The 23315-nt window shown below is 35.2% G+C and overlaps 1 long non-coding RNA gene across 1 annotated transcript in view; it reads right to left on the bottom strand.

The window, feature by feature from the left end:
- Positions 1–23315, bottom strand: part of LOC129395456 (uncharacterized) — a 212115-nt gene that overhangs the window by 69916 nt on the left and 118884 nt on the right. The window lies entirely within an intron of this gene.

Below are 23315 nucleotides of genomic sequence, written 5' to 3'. Positions count from 1 at the left end.
AGGTACACTTGCTATCTACTTCCACATTGCTTTTATCATAACAGTGAATCCACAATTACTTCTTTCATATTTTATTCCTCTGCTACAATCTAAGCTTCATGAGGGCAGGACTATGTCTGTGTCATTTTCTCTCATCCTCAGTACCCAACACTTGACAAGCAATGCTTGCTAAAGATAGAGACAGGTAAGTGAAGTTAGAAGTTTATACTACAGATCCAGAGGCATGTGTGGACACCAAATGCATACTCGGACCTCTTTTGGAGGTATGTGATTCCACTCCTCTGCACTTTCTTCAGTTTGTTTTCCACCATCCTTAGGATGCTCATCTAACACTGACTCTCCCCACTCTGAGTTAGTGAGGGAGAAGCTTTCAAAAGTGATGGAAGGCTGCCACCCGGGTTAGAGGGAAATGTATAGAGGTGTGGTAGGTTCTCTTGTCTTTTTTGGGCTTGTACACACTCCAACCACCTAGATGATCAACTGTTACTGATGCCTGGGAGCGATCAACAGGATCCAAAATTTTCCTCAAAATTACTTAGAAAAATATAATGCATGGGACAAGGTTTTGAGAGTAGCTGACTAGTCCTGGCCTTCAGTCCCCTTTTCTCATCTTGTGACAGAAGTGCAACATTAGGAAGAGAGTTTTGCCTGAAAACATGAAGAAGCATAACCAACACATTCATAGCTTTTCCAGTGCATCGATGTGGTCCCAGTCAGTCTGTAAATACTTTGATGCCAGAGATAATGTTTTACCCTTTGTTAATCCTCACATTGCTAGTAACTCAACAAATTGATTGAATCAGCCTAAGAGCTATGTACAGATCTGATTTGCAACAGACATCTGAAATTTTAACATTACCCAGTATAGAATACACTAATCTGGTAGACCTTAATAATTATTCATAATTATAATGAAATGTTTATGGATCTATATGCTCATTTTATTGTAAACACAATTATTAGTCTTAATTTTTTGGTAGATGCAACATTTACTGAGTACAATGACGTCTTGAGAGGAAAACATATTTTTGTAAGTAAATACAATTAATTTTTATCTTTGTACCTACTGATGTAAATGCTGTTGCTGAACTGTACTCCTGTATATATTCTTTATTTTTCTTTTTGTTTTTCATGTATCCTGTATTCTTGGAGTAGATATTAGACATCTTTCCATAGGGACATCATTTAGTGTGTATGTGTGTGTATGCATTATATTTAACTTTTGTCCCCAATACCTTGTATTTTATGGCTCACAGTTGAACATATATTGTCCACATTATGCCCTTATGAGTTGATTATTGCTTATTGATTGTTCATACTTAATGCCTCTATTTTATTGTCCTATTTTTCAAATTCTTAGTCTCATATCTAAGTCTTCCTTTTCTTTTACCTTTTCTTCATTCATTTTCATCATCATTGCTTCATTTTCATTTTGTAGTTTATTTCCCCTCACATCAGGTTTTTGTTGTTGTTGTTGTTGTTTTCGAGACAGAATCACGCTCTGTCGCTCAGGCTGGAGTGCGGTGGCATGACCTCGGCTAACTACAACCTCTGCCTTCTGGGTTCCAGCGATTCTCCTGCCTCAGCCTCCCAAGTAGCTGGCTAATGTTTTGTGTTTTTAGTAGAGATGGGGTTTTGCCATATTGGCCAGGCTGGTCTCAAACTCCTGGCCTCAAGCAATCCACCCACCTCGGTCTCCCAAAGTGCTGGGATTACAGGTGTGAGCCACTGTGCCTGGCCTCACATCAGTATTTTTTATATGGTCACAGTTCTATCACACAAATCAGTCATGTTGAAGTTCTAAAAACACTGAACTCATTTTTAAGTTGTAAACATAATAGAACACACAAACATAAAATTTACCATCATGGCCATTTTAAATGTAGAGTTCACTAAGTATATTAACATATTTTGTGCAACCAATCTCCAGCAGTTTTTCATCTTGTAAAACTAAAACCATCCCCATTAAACAACTCCCCCCAGTCCCTGGTAACCACCATTCTGTTTTCTTTTTCTGTGAATTTGGCTACTCTTAATAATGCATATAAATAAAATCATACAATATTTGTCTTTTTGTGATTGCCTTATTTAACTTTAATGTCCTCAGGGTTCATTCACATTGCAGCATGTGCCAGAATTTCCTTTTTTTAAGGCTGAATAATATTCTACTGCATGTATATCCACATTTTGTTTATCCATTCACCCACTGATGGACATGTGGGTTGCCTCTACCTTTTGGCTTTTATGAATAATGCTGCTATGAAAACGGAAATACAAACATTAAACCTTTTATTAAATACTTAGGTAGATAAATACTCATTAATGGATAAAATTTCTTAGAAACCATGTTATATAATGTATTTGATTTGAAATTAAAGTACTTAAGATTACATATTGTAGAAATTCTAAGCTTAATTGCAGAAAATGATTGGGAAAATAAATGCTCAGGAATGCCTATAATTATCACCTGTGTGTATCAAAATTTACAAATTAATAGACATAATTTTTCACATATCACCAGATACCCATATGTTCATTAGCTGCCTTGATTACATGAAAATTATGCCCATTTGAACCCTGACGAAATATGCCTAGGCTTTATGAACACACACACACATACACACACACACAGACACACACACACAAACACACACACAAGCTTGCACGGAATCAAGTGGAAAAGGGGAGGGACTAATCCCAGTTTGGGAGCTCTGAATTATTAGAACAGGCAGGCTTCAGTAACTGAAGGAGCTTTCCTTAGAAAACTTATGAAGGAGAGCTTGAAACTAATGGTCAGGTTCCTGGAAAACTAAGATTAGAATCATAAAAAAAGGCTAGGCCTTTATTCCCAAACAGAGGAATAAAGGAATCAATGGATCTGGTAAATGAAAATGAGACTCCCAGACCAAAAGTAGAGGGGAATGAAGTTTGGGGCACCAATAATATAATTGAATGAGTAAAATGATGAAGTATTTCAACAAATAATTATTTAAACATTAAATGGTTATTTTACAACTGCAAGATGCAATATCTGAAATTAAGAATTCATTGGATAGTTTTTTTTTTTTGAGATGGAGTCTTGCTCTGTTGCCCAGGCTGGAGTGCAGTGGCATGATCTTGGCTCACTGTAACCTCTGCCTCCCGGGTTCAAGTGATTCTCCTGCCTCAGCCTCCCTAGTAGCTGGGATTACAGACATATGCCACCATGCCTGGTTAATTTTTGTGTTTTATGTAGAGATTGGGGTTTCACCAGGCTGGTCTCAAACTCCTGACATTAGTTGATCTGCCCGCCTCGGCCTTCCAAAGTGCTGGGATTACAGGCATGAGCCACCGCACCCAGCCCATTGGATAGATTTAATAGCAGAAGATAGTATCAGTCAACTGGAAGATAGGCCTATTGACAGGTCAATAGAAAATTTAAACTGAACCTCAAGAGAAAAATGAATGTAAAAATCAAAACAGCACATAAGAGAAATGTGGGATACAGACAAAGGTCTAGCATATATGTAATTAGAGTCCCAGAAGAAGAGAAAAAGGAGAATGGAATGGAAGAAATAATGAATGGAAATTTTCTAAATGTGATGAAAAGCATCAACTCACAGATTCAAAAAGCTCAGTGAACGTCAAGCAGAATAAATATGAAGAAAAACAATTTATGTACATCATAGTCAAGCTGCTCAAATCAAAGTTAAAGTGAAAATCCCAAAAGTGCCCAAAGGAATAAAACACATTGTCCTGAGAAGAACAATATAAGAAGATAGCTGACTTATCCACAGAAACTATGGAAAGCAGACGACCATAAAATGACATCTTTAAAGTGCCAAAAAGAGCAAAAGAAAAACAAAAACATGTCCAACCTAGAATTCTACACCCAACATTTCAAAAATCACTGAAAAAAACTCAGACAAAAGCAGAAATAAAGTTTTGCTAGTATTAGAAAAAAATACTAAAGGAAGTTCTTGAAAGCTGAAAGAAAATTACTCCTTGGAACTTCAAGAAAGAATGAATAGCACAGGAAAGGCTAAATAATTTGGTCATTATCAAAAATTATTGACTATTTAAAACAAAAGCAATAATAAAGTTTTGTGGGGTTAAATGTAAAATATATCTTGTGATAACTGAAAGGGTGTGAAGGGTGACTAGGGTTAAATTCCTGTAAGGTTCTTGCATGGTTCCGAATGGAGAAAAAGTATTACTTTAAGGTGAACTTCATTAAGCTACACATGTATTTTGAAATTTTTAGGATGACTTCTAAAAGAACAATAAAAAAGTATAACATAAAGACTAATAGAGGAGATAAATGGAATAATAAATGCCTTATTAAAACAAAGAAAGTAGAAAAAGAGAAATAAAGAAATGAAGAATAGATGGGACAAATAGAAAATAAATAGCAAAATTGTAGACTTAAGACAAACTATACTGATAATTGCATTAAATATAAATAGACTAAACACCAAAAATAATGAAACAATGAAAATAACTGAATTGACAGACTCGATTTTAAAAAAGACCCCAATTATGTCTACAAGGAGCAAGAAACACACTTTAAATGTTAAAACAGAAATAGGTTGAAAGTAAAAATACAGAAAAAGATACACCATGTATACACTAACCAAAAGAAAGCTTGTGTGACTGTATTAATATTAGACAAACTATACTTTAAGGAAAGATACAGGAAATATTTCATAATTCTAAAAGGCTCAATTCAGCAAGAAGATATAGTTCTATGTATGTACCTAATAACATAGCATTTATGTATGCATGTAAATGTGTATGTATCTATTTAGACAGCTGCTGGAGAATGTGTAATTTGTATCAACTGGCCAGAGACTGCTCAGTCATGGTTCTTTAATTTAGACCCTCATTTAAGAATTTCTGTCTCTTTTGAAGAGTCTCCATCTGTGACAAATGAGCTTGGGTAATGATACAGGGGTAATTTACTCCTTGTTCCTGGCCTGTATTCTAATGGACAGCCCTTTGTAATAGCGAATAAAGAATTTAATAAGCTAATAATTATTAAATTTATTAAGGAAAGGAATATAGGTCAGTAAGAAGTGTTTGGGATGGAGCTAAGGAATCACATCCCCCAATTCGCACCTCCCCTGGTCCCAGTCTGATTTACCAGTTTCCTACTTTCTCTAACTTTAACAGGAGAAATAGACATTGAATATTTACAGTAACTCTCAGCCATCTTAAATTCTTAAGTGCAGTAAGATATAGCCTTGTTTAAGAAAGTTTTGTGCCCTTTCCTTTCTGCTTACACATGGGCCAGCTTTGACCAAAGTTTGTATCCATGCAGATACTAACTAGAGGCTACAAAAAGTAGCAATCACATCATAATCTTGAACATTTTCTAGCTCCAGACCAAAAGGTACATAATATTAATCTAACCAATAGGTACAAGTTTCAGTAGAAACAGTTTAACCAGATGGTATGCAAGTTTATAATAAAGAGTGCCAGCTTCCTGGTTGGAGATGAGGGGATCCTCTTGCCCTGTAGCCGATTTCAGTGAAGCAAATTTTGTATTTAGGTCTGCCACTTTTTTTTTCTTTTTGAAATGGAGTCTTGCTCTGTCGCCCAGGCTCTAGTGCAGTGGCGTAATCTTGGCTCACTGCAACCTCCACCTCCCAGGTTCAAGCAATTCTCCTGCCCCAGCCTCCCAAGTAACTGGGACTACAGACATGCACCACCACGCCCAGCTAACTTCTGTATTTCTAGTAGGGAGAGGGTTTCACCATGTTGGCCAGGCTGGTCTCAAACTCCTGGCCTCAGGTGATCCGCCCGCCTTGGCCTTCCAAAGTGTTGGGATTACAGGCGTGAGCCACTGCACCCGGCCTAGGTCTGCCACTTTCTAGACACCAGTTTTGTTTCCAATTTTGCTTTAGCCAGGACTCTTTCAGATGCAGGCAACAACAACCCATGTTGAAATAGCTTTGGCGGCAAAGGGATACATTGGCCCACACAACTGGAAAGTCCAAGGGCAGATCTGGCAGAGTTGGACCCAGGGGCTCAACAATGTCATCTGAGTTCTCTTTTCATTTCTTAGCTCTGTTCATCTCTATGTGCTGTTTATTTCTTAGGTTCTCCACATTGGCAGGAAAGATGGTTGCTGGTAGTTCCCAGTCTATATTTGTGTAACTAAAAATTCAAAAGGTAGATGGATATTTTTTCCCCCAGAATACTTATAGAAAATCTCAGGAAAGAACTCTGATTGGCTCTGCTTGGTTCATGAGCTATTCTCTGTACAAATCACTGTGACTACGGGGGATGCAGAACAAAGATCAGTCTAGTCCGGGTAAGATGCCCATCCCTATGTCCATGAGAGAAATGTATCATTTGTTAGAGAAAAAAAAAAAAAACCTATATAAGGTAATGACAGAGGGATAGTTCCTAAAACAAGGTGCTATTGGGCAATCAAAGAGGTATCATGTTTACTATAGACTTTGACCCTTATATGTTTTTCTGCTTGCAAAATAATACACGTTCACTGTAAAAAATTCAAAATTTGCAGGAATGCAGTCTAGCATTTTGGTGAAAAGCATGTCTCGGAAATCAGATAAATCTGGGCTTGAAAGACATTTTAATTTTGTAATTGCGGGTAAGATACTTCACTTTTCTCACCCTTACTTTTCTCATTTGTAAATAGGGCAAAACAGTAATACTGACTTCATATGCTATTTATAAGAATGAAATGTGGTAATGCATGAAAGTGCTAAGAGCACCATCTTCTTATAATAAAGGCATATACCAAATATGCATGTAAAAATAAAAGCATGTAATAAACATTAAATAAAATGATTCACAATATAGAATGTCCAAGTCATCACTATTTTCATCTGATCCAACTTCAGCCCACCAAACTGTTATCATACTGACATATATTTCTCCATATTTTTTGCCTTGTACTTATGCATGCTCCTTTTGTTCCTTAAGTAATCACAGGATAGTACCATACATACTATTTTGAAGCCTACTTTTTAATCTGTAATTCTCCCCTCTTTTTACAACAGTAGAGATTATGTCACTGCTCCCATGTGAGGCAATCACTATTTCTACCTTTACATTCTCCACCTTCCTGCCTTCTAGGGAACCTTATACTATCAACCATCCATTCCATCTCTGGTACCATCAACCTCTTTCTTTCACCGTGAACTTTCTCAACAATACTTGTGCCTCATTAAGTCCCTTCTTTATTTAAAAACCCTTCCCTAGACCCCACCACCCTTTCCAGTTATCCTCTTGTCTCTCTTCTCCCATTTATAGATATACTTCTTTAAAAATTTGTCTTTTTTCTATCCGTTTTGTTATTCCTCAACCAACTCCAATCTGTCCTCTACTCCTCCAACAAAATAGCTTTATGAAAGTCATCAATGACCTCCTTGTTACCAACTCAAGGGGACCTCCTTGTTACCAGCTGAAGGGGACACTTTATGATCCTTATCCTATTTGACCTCTCAGCAGCACTTGACCCTGTTAATCTTTCCTCCATCTAGAAAACTTCTCCCTTGACTTTTGTAAAACCACATTCTACTGTTTTTCCTTCTATCTCTCTGGTCCATGCTTCAAAGTTTTTGCAGATCCATTCTCTTCTTTCTGGGCTTCAATCTTGGAGTTCTTCAAGGTTCTGCCCTAGTATAACTCCTCCTATACTTCCCATACTCACTCCCTAGGTGACCTAATTCACATTCATAGCTTCCATTACATCTAAATGTCAATGACTTCCCAATGAAATCTCTAGCCTACACGTCACCTGTAAGATCTGCTTGATATATCAAATTTGATATCTTCCTTATTATTATTAGTAGTAGTAGTAGTAGTAGTAGTAAGAGATGAGGTCTCGCTATATTGCCCAGCCAGGGCTTGAACTCCTAGCCTCAAGCAATCCTCCCACCTCAGCTTCCCAAAGTGCTGGGATTACAGGCATGAGCCACTGTGCCTGCCCCAATTTGATATCTTGAAGACCCTTTAACTTCTCATCTCCACACATCTAAACCTCTTTCAGTGTCCAATGTTATTGAATGGTACCCCATCTACTCAATTCCTCAAGCCAAAAATCTTAAGTATCATCCTTGACTCTTCCTTGTCTTTCAACTCCCCTATATTGAATATATTACAAATTTCAGTTAATTTCACTATTTAAATATCACTAAAATCTATCGAATTGTCTTCATGTCTTCTGCTATCACCCTAGACTGATCTTACTTAAAGTACTAGACAAATCCCCCTATCTGTTGCCCTGAATCTTCTCTGATTCCCCTGTAATACAGGCTCTGAACTGCAGCCAGTCTTTTTTTCAAAAATAAATCTGATCGTATTGCCCATTTCTTTAAAAAAGAAAAATACTTCAGTGACTTTACATTGCTCCTAACATAAAGACTAAAGTCTATAATGTGGTTTCCAAACTTTTATGGTTTGGCTTTTACCATACTCTCCAGGCTCATGTCTTACTATTCCTCATCTTATTATCAGAGTTTATTCACAAAGTTGTGCTCCATCCTACAATAGGGCTTGTGATGATCCTTAATGATACCTGCTACTCTTTTGTCTAACTCCTTCCCAACTTTCACACATCAGAGTAAGTGCCAGTTACCTGTCCCATTCTACTACTTCCTGTTCTACTTAATATTTCTTTGTTATATGTTCTTATGGGACTTTTATTCCATTTTCATTTGGACTGATATTTCATTAAGGACTCTGTAATTTAGTCTTTATTATTGTATGATTATTATTTTTTCATCATTTTTCCTGAGCTGAACTCATTTCATTTCTTGCTAGGTTTTTTTGGTCCATTTATGTTCTTTGGTTTTGTATTTCTCAATGAAGTCGTTTTTTCATATCTCTGAAAGCTTTTTTGAAGAGAAAGAAACATAGACATATAATTTACTTCAAAGTATTTTCAATTTTATTTCACTTCATGTTTTTTGGGGAATAATTTTTACCATCAGAAATCCTTGGATTAATATATTCTTGTTTCTTACAGTAGTTTTTTATGGACATGGTCAGTCTTTTTTCTATTTCTATTAAATTTATGGACAGGATTCCTAGTTAAAGAATGCTCTTCTGTCAGTTCTTCCCTCTACTATGAAGTTTCTTTTATCAATGGTGGTGTTGGTGCAAGGGAGTGAGTCTTTTTTCCCTTATTTTCTTCTTATTTCCATCTTTCGCTACACAGCCTCATCTCTAAAGGGTACTGACACTTCTCTATATATCTAGTTCTCCCACAGGAGCATGTGAGGCTGCCCCTTCTGGTCCCACACACATTCAAGCCCTTTTCTTGCAATCGGTGCTTTGAACTGCCAAATCCCAACCTGTGTTCAATATTTTGTCAATGTTGAATGCTCACATTCTAGGGGTGACTTTTATTTGTGCCTCATCTAAGTCCTCTGATCACATCAACACTTTTTGAAGGTGCCTCTTAAACCTCCCCAGTCCCATTTTCTGCATCCACAAGCTTGCAACAGCAAGTGGACAGCAAGAGGTGTGTTGGAATTAGTTCTCTTTTTATCCTTGAGGGTCACTTTAAGGTTGGAGTGTTTGCTGTTTCTTAGAAATGCTGAATGCATGCATCATGTATGCTTATATATATATTTCTTGGTGATTTTAAGAGTTTTTGAAAGGTGGGTATGGGAGAGATTCAAAATAAGGCAGCCATCCTTGTTTTTTAAACCTGCCTTCCTTTCAAAAAATAGTTTTGTCACATATGTTTGTTTCCCTAAAGATTATATTGCCTGGAATTGCTTATATTGAACTTTATTAAAATGCTATCATTCTACATATATTCTTAGAATTGTATTTTCACTCATGATTTCTAATATTTATCCATGTTATTGTATAACCTTAGTCCATGTGTTTTTACTGCTGCATAGTATCCTATTGCATTTATTATTTATACCACTATTGATGGACATATAGATTATTTATTTTGGTTACTACAATCAGTGCTACCATAAACAATTTTGCACATGTTTCTTGATGCACATGAACAAGAATTTTTCTGGGGCTCACTGTCCAATATGGTAGGTAGTAGCTACATGTCACTATTGAGCATTTGAAATGGGCAGGTAAGAACTGAGATGTGCTATAAATGTAAAATACACACTGGATTTTAAAGACTTACCATGAAAAGGTAATGTAAAATATCTCATGGATAATTTTGATATTGATTACATGTTGAAATCATAATGTACTGGATATATTGGTTAAATTAAATATAAAAATGAATATCACCTTTTTTCTTTGTACTTTATATTACTTCAAGAATGTTCAAAATTACATATTAGGCCTGCATTTAGGGATCATATCACATTCCTATTGGAATTTGCTGCTCTAGGGTATAAACCTAGGAATAGAATTTCTGGGTAGATTATGCGAATCTTCACTCTAACGATAAAGCCAAATTCATCTTCAAAGAAATTGTGCTGTGCTGATTGATATGATCAACATTACTGTACAAGAATTCCTATTGATCCACATTCTCTCCAATACTTAGTATTGTCAGACAATGTAATCACTGTCAATCAAATGAGTGTAAAGTGGTACCTCATTGTGTTCTCAATTTTCATCTTCTGGATTATTAATGAGATTGAGAAAATTTTTGTATTTTTAAATTGGCATTCATGTTTCTGCATGAAATGCCTGTTTTGTCTTTCTTCTCTCTCTCCTTCCCACTAGCTCATTTTGATTTTCACATTGATTTGTAGAAATACATATGATATTTAAGACACTAAAACTTTGTCTGCTCTATGTATTTCAAATATCCTTTCTCTGTTTATGGTTTGCATTGTCACTTTCTTTTTGCTACATTTTTATAAACCACAGTTCTTAATTTTAAATGTAGTCAAATTTATCAAACTTTGTTTTTTATGATTTATGCTTTTTTTGTCTTGAGTCTAAGCTAGCCCAAGGTCACAAAGACATTCTCTTATAGCTCCTTCTAAAAGTGTTAGAAGATGAATATGAAATTCACAGACATGTAATATCTTTTCATTTATTTAGGCCTTCTTCAATGTCTTTAATGAAGGTTCATAAATTTCTCCACGGATGTCTTGCACATGTTTTATTATATTCATTCTCAAGTACCTTAATAGTTTTCTAGCTATAAGAAATGTTATCTTTTAACAAAAAGCTATGCTTTTTGTGTGTTGCTAGAATATATAAATGCAATTACATTTTTCTGTGGATCATATTGTGAGCCATATTGATAAACCATATTATAATTTGTAATAATTTTACATAGATTCTTTTTTGTTTTCTGTGTAAGAAATAATATGACTTGCAAATAAAGACCATTTAATTTTATCCTTTTTAAAAATTTCAACTTTTACTTTAAGGTTGGTGGTACACGTGCAAGTTTGTTACATGAATAAATTGTGTGATGCTCAGGTTTGGGGTATGAATAATCCCTTCAGCCAGATAGTAAGCACAGTACCAACTAGTTTTTCAACGGTCATCCCATCCTTCCTTTCTCCCTCTAGTAGTCTTCAGTGTCTGTTGTTGCCATCTTTATATCCTTGTGTACTCAATGTTTAAGCTCCCACTTATAAGTCAGAAAATGCTGTATTTGGTTTTCTGCTCCTGCATTAATTTGTTAGGAAAATCACCTCCAGCTGCATCCATGTTACTGCAAAGGACATGATTTCATTCTTTTATATGGCTGTATAGTATCCCATGGTGTATAGATACCACATTTTCTTTATCCAGTCCACCATTGATGGGCATCTAGGTTGATTCTGTGTCTTTGCTATTGTGAATAGTGCTGTGATGAACATACAAATGTGTAAGTCTTTTGGGTAGAAGAATTTGTTTTCCTTTGTTATGTATCCAGTAATGGGATTGTTGGGTTGGATGGTAGTTCTGTTTTAAGTTCTTTGAGAAATCTCCAAACGGCTTTCCACAGTGGCTGAACTAATTTATATTTCCACCAACAGTGTATAAGTGTTCCGTTTTCTCCACAACTTCACCAATATCTTTTGTTTCTTGACTTATTAATTATAGTCATTCTGACTAGTGACAGATAGTATCCCATTATGGTTTTGATTTGCAGTTCTCTAATGATTAGTGATGTTGAGCATTTTTTTTCATATGTATGTTACCTGCACATATACCTTTCTTTGAGTTTTCATGTCCTTTGCCTTCTTTTTAATGGAGTTGTTTTTTGCCTGCCGATTTGTTTAAATTCCTTATAGATTCTGCATATTAGACCTTTGTCAGGTGTATAGTTTGTGAATATTTTCTCCCATTCTGTAGGTTGTCTGTTTACTCTGTTAATAGTTTCTTTTGCTGTGCGGAAACTCTTCAGTTTAATTAGGTCCCACTTATCAATATTTGGTTTTGTTGCAATTGTTTTTGAGGACTTAGTCACAAATTCTTTGCCAATGCCAATGGACAGAACGGTGTTTCTTATGTTTTCTTCTAGAATTTTTCTAGTTCTAGGTCTTCCATTTAAGCTTTTAATCCATCTGAGTTAATTTTTGTATATGGTGAAAGTTAGCGGCCTAGTTACGTTCTTCTGCATATGGCTAGCCAGTTATCCCAGCACCATGTATTGAACAGAGTCTTTCCTGATTGTTTGTGTTTGTTGACCTTTGAAAATCAGATGGTTGTAGGTGTTCAGCATTATTTCTGGGTTCGCCATCTTGTTCCATTGGTCTACTGTGTCTATTTTTGTACCAGTACCATGTTGTTCTGGTTATTGTAGCCTTGTAACATAGTTTGAAGTCAGGTAGTGTGATGCCTTTGGCTTTGTTCTTTTTGCTTAGGATTGCTTTGGCTGTTTGGGCACTTTTTTGGTTCCCTATAAATGTTAGAATAGTTTTTTCTATTTCTGGGAAAAATTTGTAGTCTGATAGGAATAGCGTTCAGTCTGTATATCACTTTGGGCAGTATGGCCATTTTAACTATATTGATTCTTCCAGTCCATGAGCATGGAATGTTTTTCCATTTGTTTTTGTCCTCTATGATTTTTTTCATCAGTGTTTTGTGGTTCTCCTTGTAGAGATCTTTCACCTCTTGGTTAGATGTATTCCTAGGTTTTTTTTTTTTGGGGGGGGGGGTGGCTATTATAAATGAGATTGTGTTCTTGATTCAATTTGGGTAGCTTCACACTTTAGTCCTTAATCCATTTGGTTTTATTTAGCTGTAGGGTGTGAAACGATGGTTTTATTTCACTTTCCATATACATAACCAATTGTTCCAGTTCCATTTATTGAACAACTAAACCTTCCTTACACAGAGATTTCAATGCTTCTGTTACATACTAAGATTCTATATGCACATTTCTGTTTCTGGGTTCTCTATTACTTTACATTGGTTATTTTATTTGTCCCTTCATTTAATAAAAGACACTGGCTTAATTGGTCTAGATTTAAAATAAATTTCGAAGCAAGTAGGGCAGATTCCTTTGACCTTTTTTTTCACAAGTGTCTTGTCTGTTTTTGGCCTATTGCTCTTACATATAAATTTTGAATTGGCTTATTAGAATATGGTTTTGGGAGTTTTTATCAGAATGGCATAGAATCTATAGACATTTTTGGAGATAATTGACATATGTAAAATGTTAAGCCTTCATATACATGAAGAGAAAATATCTCTCCATTAATTCTCCATTATTTCTTTAATGTCTTCAGAGAAACATTTACAATTTTCTCCATAGGTGTTTTGCACATTTTTGATATATTTACGCCTAGGTACTTGATATTCTTGATATGGTAAGTGGTATATTTTGTTCAACTTATATTTTCAAAATGTTTATTGCTGGTAGATACAAATGAAATTAGGTTATGTACATTGCTCATATAGTTAGCCATATTGCAAACACTATTTATATATGTAATAATTTGTGCATTCCTTTAGGTTTTCTGTGTAGAAAATTATATCAATTGCTAACAAGAGTGCTTTTGTTTCCATTTTCTTCATTCATCTGTCTTTAATTATAATTTCTTATCTTACTGCATGGGCTAGAAACTGGAATACAAAGGTGACCAGGGGTGGTGATAATAGTCAGCCTTACCTTGTTTCTTATTTTAATCTGAATTTTTCTAACTTTCTCTCCCATAAAAAAAGAAATGTTTGCTGTAGATTTTTGCTAGGGACCTCAAATAACTTTTGGAAGTTCCCTTCTATTCCTAGATTGCTGAAATTCTGTGTCACAAAAGGGTGCTTAATTAAAAAAAATTATGGAAAGCTTATTCAAATCCTTTTTAACATAACTCCTTTTGAGATATAAATCAGAAAATATATAATTCCCTCTATTCATTCAATGGTTTATAGAATATTTACTGAGTTGTGCAACTATTGCCACTACCTAATTTTAGAACATTCTTGTTATTCCAAAAAGCAACTCTGTGCCCATTAGCAGTCATTGCCCATTGGATCCATTTCCCAGTCCCTAGCAAATGCTAATTTAGTTTCATTCTGTATGAATTTGGTTATTCTCAACATCACGTATAAATGGCATGATACAATATGTAGTCTTTCATGACTGGCTTCTTTAACTTGTTATAATTTTTTTTCAAGTTTATCCACGTTGCAGCATATATCAGTTCAGTTCTCCATTCCTTTTGATGCCTATATAATATTCCATTGGGTGGATATACAACATTATGTTTATCAACTCATCAATTCATGGATATTTTGGTTGTTTCCATTTTATGGCTATTATGAATAATGCTGCTATGAAACATTTGTGTAAAAATATTTGTGTGAGCAGATGATTTCATTTCTCTTGTGTATATAATTAGAAGTGAGATTGCTGGATCATACGCTAACTCTACATTTAGCCATTTGAGGAGTTTCCAGAGTGTTTTCCAAAGCAGCTGCATCATTTTACATTCTCCCCAGCAATTTAAGAGGATTCCAATTTCTCCACATCCTTGCTAACACTTGTTATTGTCTTTTGTTATTATTATTAACATTGCCATCTATTGGGTATTAGGTTGGCTCTCATTGTGGTTTTGACTTGTATTTCTCTAATTATTAGAGATGTTGAGAATCCTTTCATGTACTTATTGGTTGTTTGAATATTTTCTTTGAAGAAATGTCTGTTCAGTTCCTTGGTCCATTTTTAAGCTGATTTATTTCCTTTTAATGTTTAGTTATAAGAAATGTTTACATATTCTGAACACACGTCTTATCAGATATATGATTTGTAAATATTTTCTCTCATTCTGTGTTTGCCTTTATTTTATTGATGGTATTATTTGAAGCAATAAGTTTTTAATTTTGATGAAGTCCAATTTAACTATTTCTTTCTTTTGACATTGTGATTTTGGTGCTGCATCTAAGAAACTATTGCCTAACCCAGGTCACAATGATTTACTTCTGTGTTTTCATCAATGAGTTTTATAATTTTAGCTCTTATATTTAAGTCATCAATCTACGCTTCTACTTTTGACATATTTGTGTCTTTGAATTTAAAGTATTTCTTGTAGATAGCATATTGTCAGATCATGTTTTATTTATCCAATCTGTGAATTTCTATATGTTGTTTGGAGTAGTCTTTTTGCACTTAATATAATTACTAATAAGGTAGGATTTGTGTCTGCCATTTTGCTACTTGTTTTCTATACGACTTATGACATTTTGTTTCTCTTTTTCTATTACTGCCTTTTTGAGGCTATGTATATATGCAAATAAGTTTAGAATTGCTACATATTTCTAGCAATTTTAGCCTTTTATTCTGTGGTGACCCTGTTTATCTCTAATAATTCATTGTAAAATTTTCCTAGTAATATTGCGATCATAGCTTCCGTTTTGTCTACTATTTTGTCTGATACATATTTTTTTCCTAGTATATCTTTTGACAGCTTATTATTTCAATTCTTCTGGGAAGGGTTTACTTTATCAGATTTGTTATATGTTTATAATTGTCTCTATCATCTCACTGCTTTATTTCTATTTGAAATTTTTAATACTTCTCTCTCATTGTCTCTCTCCCCTGATTAAATTATAGTACAATTATTGCTTTTTTCACATTCCATCCTTTTTTCCTGTAACAGTTTGGAATTTTTACACCAAATAATATTTTTAGGTGGTTATCATTAAAATGTTGTTTCACAACACAACCTAAAGTTAAAAACAGTACCTTAATCTCCCTCCCAAACAGTACACGGATCTTAATACATTTTAATTCTTATCAACCATATTTCCATTTTTGCCAACAACAATGACAACTTCCATGCCATTTTGGTCCAATATTTTATTTTTGTCAATTTTTTTAAGCTGCTAGATTAGACATAATTAAGATTTTGTACATAAAATGTGTACCGAGACTGTTATACATGCTTACTATCTAATCTGTTTAACATTCTTTTGCAAAATCAGCTTTAAAAAATATAATTTAGAAACAATAGATCAGCTGAGGTCAGGAGTTTGAGACCAGCCTGGCCAACATGGTGAAACCCCATCTCTACTAAGAATACAAAATTTAGCCGGGCATGATGGTGGATGTCTCTAATCCCAGCTACTCTGGAGGCTGAGGCAGGAGAATCGCTTGAGCCCAGGTGGCGGAGGTTGCAGTGAGCCAAGATCGTGCCACTGCATTCCAGCCTGGGCAACAGAGTGAGACTCCGTCTCAAAAAAACAAAAGAAAACAAAACATAAGAAACAAAAAAATGCACACATATTAAGCATAGAGTTTAATTATTTTTGATAAATATATACACACATTGCTGAAAACACAGCCATGTGCACATCCCCCCAACAACACATCAATCCCCACCACCAACTGTGGGGAATGCAGTCAGCAGATTACATCCACTGTCAGCTTCTTCAGGTTCTTTCTCAAATACAGAGAAGCAACATGTTCCAGGTCACAAACTTCCTAAGGCAGGCCATACCCAGTGACCTAGCAAAGCCAGAATATAAAGGCTCAGGTATTTCTGCCTGATGTGGGACACTCTTATTGGCAATACTTCAGATTGACAGAGGTTTTACTGTTCCTGTGTCATGGTTCAACAACTTCCACTCCCTAATATGGCTTTCTCTCTCTTCCTTCACAGGTTTTGATCCCTAATAAACAACTTATGCCCCCAATTCAGCATCTTCTTCTGAAAAACTTAACATGTAACAGTTATGTAATGAGTACCATAACCAACAAATAGATAATTTCCAACACAACAGAAAACTCTTTCATTCCCCTTCCCAGTTAGTACCCTTCCCTTCTACCCATACCAGCTCTAGATAATTGCTATCACTATAGATTAAATTTGCATTTCCTGGAGCTACATATAAATGGATTCATAAAATATGTATAATTTTGTGTCTGGCTATCTTGATCACCATAAACTTCCAAAGATTCACCCATGTCACTATGTGTGTTGTAAGTTAATTTCTTTTTTAGTGCTAAACAATACTCCATTGTATGTATATACTATAACTTGTTTTATTTACTCACCCTTTGATGGACACTTAGTTTGCTGATAGTTCAATACAACTGCTATAATTGTTTAAGTTCAAATTTTTAATGGACATATGCTTTCCTTTCTCTTGAGTAAATCACTTAATAGCGATTCTTTTCTTTTCTTTTCTATTCTTTTCTTTTCTCTTCTTTGAGACAGAGTCTTGCTTTGTCACCCAGGCTGGAGTGCAGTGGTGCACTGCAACCTCTGCATCCCAGATTCATGTGATTCTCCTGCCTCAGCCTCCCAAGTAGCTGGGATTACAGGCGTGCACCACCATGCCTGGCTAATTTTTGTATTTTTAGTAGAGAAGGGGTTTTGCCATGTTGGCCAGGCTGGTCTCAAACTCCTGACCCATGCGATCTGCCCTCCTTGGCCTCCCAAAGTTCTGGGACTACAGGCATGAGCCACTGCTCCTGGTCTTAGTGACTATTTTCAAAGTGGTTGTTGTACCCTTCTCCAATGTGACAAGCAATGTATTTGCATTCTGGTTGCTCCACATCTTCACCAACACCAAGTACTGTCAGTATTTTTCAGTTTTACCTATCTTAATGAGTGTGTAGTGCTATGACTCTGCTGTTTTAATTTGCATTTCCTTGATGCCCAGTGATTTTGAATATCTTTCATTTGCTTATTGACCATTTATACAACTTTTTTGCAAAATGTTTGAATATTTTTATCCATTTTAAGTAGATTGTTTATCTTTTTGTAATCAAATTTTAAGTCTTTATATATTCTGGATATAATTCCTTCATTAGATATATGCAGTGTGAATATTTTCATCTTTAACTTTCCTTGACATTTTTAACAGTGTATTTTTAAAGAGCAAAAAGTTTAGTTTTGAGGCAATTCATTGTACGTTTTTACATGGTTCACATTTTTTGTGTCCTAATAATTTTTTTACAAGAGTGTATTGTGATTCAGATTCAATCACAATACATATATTGAAGAAAGAGTTACCAAATTGTAATTCAACTTCATTTGTCAAATAATGGCTGAATTGCAATTAGAGGTTGCATATGGATACAACAGTTCAGCAAAAATCAAAGCATTCTGTACAATTCAATTGGCTATATGGAACTTATGATAAAGAATACTGTATATTATTTATTTTTGGTAAATTGTGTATCTTTTATATCAGTAAAATTTATAATAAACTATGTACATATATATACACACATGCTGTGTGTGTGTGTGTGTGTGTGTATGTAGAGCCAGTTACATTTTTTAATTGAATTCTAAGTTTTTTAAGTTTTATATATATTTAGAGGGTACAAGTACAGATTTTTTACATCCATGTATTATGTAGTGGTGAAGTCTGGATTTCAGTGTGCCCATCACCTGAATAATGAACACTGTGTCCAATAGGTAATTTTTCAACTCTCACCCCGGTCCCATCCTCCCACCTCTTGTAGGCTCCAGTGTTCTATTATTCCACTCTGCATGTCCATGTGTACCCATTGTTTAGCTCCCACTTATAAGTGAGGACATGCAGTATTTGACTTTCTGAATTATTTCAGTTAGGATAATGGCCACCAGTTTCATCCATGTTGCTGCAAAAGACATGACTTCATTCTTTTTATGGCTGAGTAGTATTCCATAGTGTGTGTGTGTGTGTGTGTGTGTGTGTGTGTACATAATATTTAACTAATATTTATCTAATCATCCATTGATGGACTTAGGTTGATTCAATGTCTTTGCTATTGTGAATAGTGCTGTGAAAAACATACTAGTGCAGGTATCTTTGTGATATAATGATTTCTTTCCCTTTGGATAGGTACCCAGTAGTGGGATTGCTGAATTGAATGATGACTCTGTTTTTAGTTCTTTGAGAAATTTCTATACTCTTTTCCATAAAGGTTGCACTAATTTACATTCCCACCAACAGTGTATAAGCATTCCTCCTTATCCACATCCTCACAAACATCTGTCGTTTTTTGACTTTTTAATAATAGACATTCTGACTGCCATCAGATTTCTCATTGTGATTTTAATTTGCATTTCTCTGATGATTAGTGATGTTGAGCATTTTTTTCATATGTTCATTGGCCACTTGAATGTCTTCTTTTGAAAAATATCTGTTCATATCCTTTGTCCCCTTTTTAATGGGGCTATTTGTTTTGATCAGATGGGATTTCTCCCAGAGATGCAAGGATAGTGCAGCATATGCAAATCAATAAATGTGATAATCACACAAAAAGACTTAAAGACAAAAACCATATAATCATCTTAATAGAGCAGAAAAAGCATTCAATAAAATTCAGCATCACTTTGTGATAAAAATCCTCAACAAACTGGTATAAAAGAAACATACCTCAAAATAACATAGGCAATATTTGACAAACCCAAAGCCAACATCATACTTAACCAGAAACAGTTGAAAGCATTCCCTCTAAGAACTGGAGCAAGATAACGATGCTCATTTTCACCACTGTTATTCAACATAGTACTAGAAGTCCTTGCCAGAGCAATCAACAAGAGGAAAAAAAAAAGACATCTAAACTGGAAAAGATGAAGTCAAATTATCCTTGTTCACCAATGATAGGATCTGATATCTTGAAAACACTAGAGACTCCACCAAAAAACTCTTCATTTTGGTAAATGAATTCAGTAAAGTTTCAGGATACAAAATTAACTACAGAGATCAGTAACATTTCTGTACACCAATAATGATCCAGCCAAGGACCAAATCATAAAATACATAAAAAACATAAAATACCTAGGAATATATTTAACCAAGAAGGTGAAATATCTCTCTAAGCAGAGCTATAAAACTGATGAAAGAAATCGTAGATGATACAAGTGGAAAAACAGCCCATGCTTATGGATGGAAATAATTAATATTGTTAAAATGGCCATTCTGCCCAAAGCAATCTGCAGATTTAGTGCAATCCTTATCAAATTACTGATGTCATTTCTCATGGAATTAGAAAAAGCAATTCCAAAATTCCTATGGAACGAAAAACAGCCCAAATAGCCAAAGCAATGTTAAGCAAAAAAGAAAAAAATCTGGAGGCATCACATATCCTCACTTCAAATTATACTACAAGGCTGTAGCATGATATTGATATCAAAATAGACACATACTTCAATGGGACAGAATAAACAACTCAGAATACCTATAACCAACTAATCTTTGACAAAGTCAACAAAATATACACTGGGAATAGGATACCCTATTCAATAAATGGTGCTAGGAAAATAGGCTAGTCATATGCAGAAGAATGAAACTGGACCCCTACCTCTTACCATATACAAAACTAATTCAAGATGAATTAAAGACCTAAATGTGAGACCCGAAACTATAGTGGGCGAAGGATATGAACAGACACTTCTCAAAAGAAGACATTTATGCAGCCAACAGACACATGAAAAAATGCTCATTATCACTGGCCATCAGAGAAATGCAAATCAAAACCACAATGAGATACCATCTCACACCAGTTAGAATGGCGATCATTAAAAAGTCAGGAAACAACAGGTGCTGGAGAGGATGTGGAGAAATAGGAACACTTTTACACTGTTGGTGGGACTGTAAACTAGTTCAACCATTGTGGAAGTCAGTGTGGCGATTCCTCAGAGATCTAGAACTAGAAATACCATTTGACCCAGCCATCCCATTACTGGGTATATACCCAAAGGATTATAAATCATGCTGCTATAAAGGCACATGCACATGTATGTTTATTGCGGCACTATTCACAATAGCAATGACTTGGAACCAACCCAAATGTCTATCAATGATAGACTGGATTAAGAAAATGTGGCACATATACACCATGGAATATTATGCAGCCATAAAAAGGATGAGTTCATGTTGTTTGCAGGGACATGGATGAAGCTGGAAACCATCATTCTCAGTAAACTATCGCAAGGACAAAAACCCAAATACCGCATATTCTCACTCACAGGTGGGAATTGAACAATGAGAACACTTGGACACAGGAAGGGGAACATCACACACTGGGGCCTGTTGTGGGGTGGGGGGAGGGGGAGGGAAAGCATTAGGAGATATACCTAATGTAAATGACGAGTTAATGGGTGCAGCACACAAACATGGCACATGTATACACATGTAACAAACCTGCACGTTGTGCACATGTACCCTAGAACTTAAAGTATAATAAAAAAAATCCTAGAAAACACTCTCTGGACATTGGCCTAGGCAAATAATTTATGATCAAGTCCTCAAAAGCAAACTCAACAAAAACAAAAATAGACAAATGGGACTTAGTTAACCTAAAAAGCTTGTGCACAGCAAGGAAACAATCAACAGAGTAAACTGACCACCTACAGAATGGGAAAAAATATTTGCAAACTACTCATTCGATGGAGGGCTAATATTCAGCATCTACAAGCAACTCAAATGAATAAGCTAAGACATTTTTGCCTACCCCAAGGTCACAAAGATTCCAAAGTTTTCCTCTAAAAATTTCTTTTAGCTTTTATGTGTTTGTCCATCATCCATTTCAAGTAAGTATTTGCATGTAGTGAGAGGTAAAGATTGAGTTTCAACTTTTTCCTCAGCCCTTAAAAAGATCATCCTTTCCCCACTACTCTTCTTAGACCAGAAATTAACTAAAAAGTTGTTCTGAAACAATAGGGTCGCTGAGAGCCTCTAGATGCCATATTACTGGATTACTATTATTTACTTACTGAGTTCCCTATTACTGGACATTTTCATTGCTCCCAATGTATGGCTAGAAAAAAATTCTTCATACATACATACATACACACGTGTGTGTGTGCATGTGTGTGTATTATACTTATGAAAGTATTTTTTTAAGGAAAGTTTCTTAGCTGAGGCAATGCTGAATCAAAGGATGTCCACATTTAAAATTTTAGTAAGTTTTCCCAGATTGCCTCCCAAAGAGTTTGTATCCATTTACAGCAATAGAAACATTGAAGCTACAAATTACTGTGATTTATCCTAGAGAAGAAACAGAAATTAAATCAGTTATGGCATAGATATGAAACGTTCTCCAATTCCAAGTGCTCTAAAGAAGTAGATTTAGAGAAGAGCTACTGGAACTAATAATTCTTATAATTATTAATACCTGCCAACCTTCCAAACTGAGATTATTATTAGGTAGTGCTTACTCATTTGTAGGGAAAGATGCTTTTGAGGAAGACACCAAAATTATGTCTCAAGAATGGCAGGTGTCAGATGTAGAAAAGAAGAATCTAATTGCCTTTGGGTCCCATGCTCGAGGTAACATCCTGTTACAAATACATTTCCAGTGCATTTGTAACAGATGAATTTCTTGGGGACACTGGCTAAGATGTTTAGGAGTACGGAGAGATGCAGTTGCAGGCTGGTCATATTTTCCTTGATAGTTATTAGAGGAGGCAGAGGTTTCTGCCTAGGGGTTTGAAATAGAAAAAGTATTACTAAATATCCTTCAAAGAATCCATAAATAAGTTATTGAAAACTCAAACACCTATAGGGCAAGACAGGTATTAAAAAGAAATGAAGTGTATCGCTTGCAAGAAGGCTGAAAACTGTGGCAATCTGGAGCGTGCCTGCTCCCTTCTAAATGGAGAATTTGCTACTTTAGTCAATTATTGTCATGAGCTTATGAGGGCCCAGTGTTGTTAGAGATGCTGAAAATCTAGAGTTTATGAAAAATATTATTATTTTTAAATGCTGACAATGGATTCAAATCTTTTAAAACACTGAGAAGGCTATATCTTCCCCCTTTGAACCACCATTTTTTTTTTACTTTTGCCATAGATAATGGGAGTCTGTATATGAGGGCATTCTTCAAAGTTCATGGACAGTAGAAGTAAATGATAGAAAAAATTATTAATTGTATTTCTTAACATAAACTTTATCAAGTTCAAGCAGTTTTGTAAGGGAAGATCTGAGTCATTTAGTCCATCCCTAAAGAACTGAAGATCCTGGGAATTTAATCATGT

This window comes from Pan paniscus, chromosome X, assembly GCF_029289425.2.
Source record: "Pan paniscus chromosome X, NHGRI_mPanPan1-v2.0_pri, whole genome shotgun sequence".
In the NCBI taxonomy this organism is placed as follows: domain Eukaryota; kingdom Metazoa; phylum Chordata; class Mammalia; order Primates; family Hominidae; genus Pan; species Pan paniscus.
Note: the sequence above shows the minus strand (reverse complement) of the source record. Positions and strands in the feature narration are given on the sequence as shown.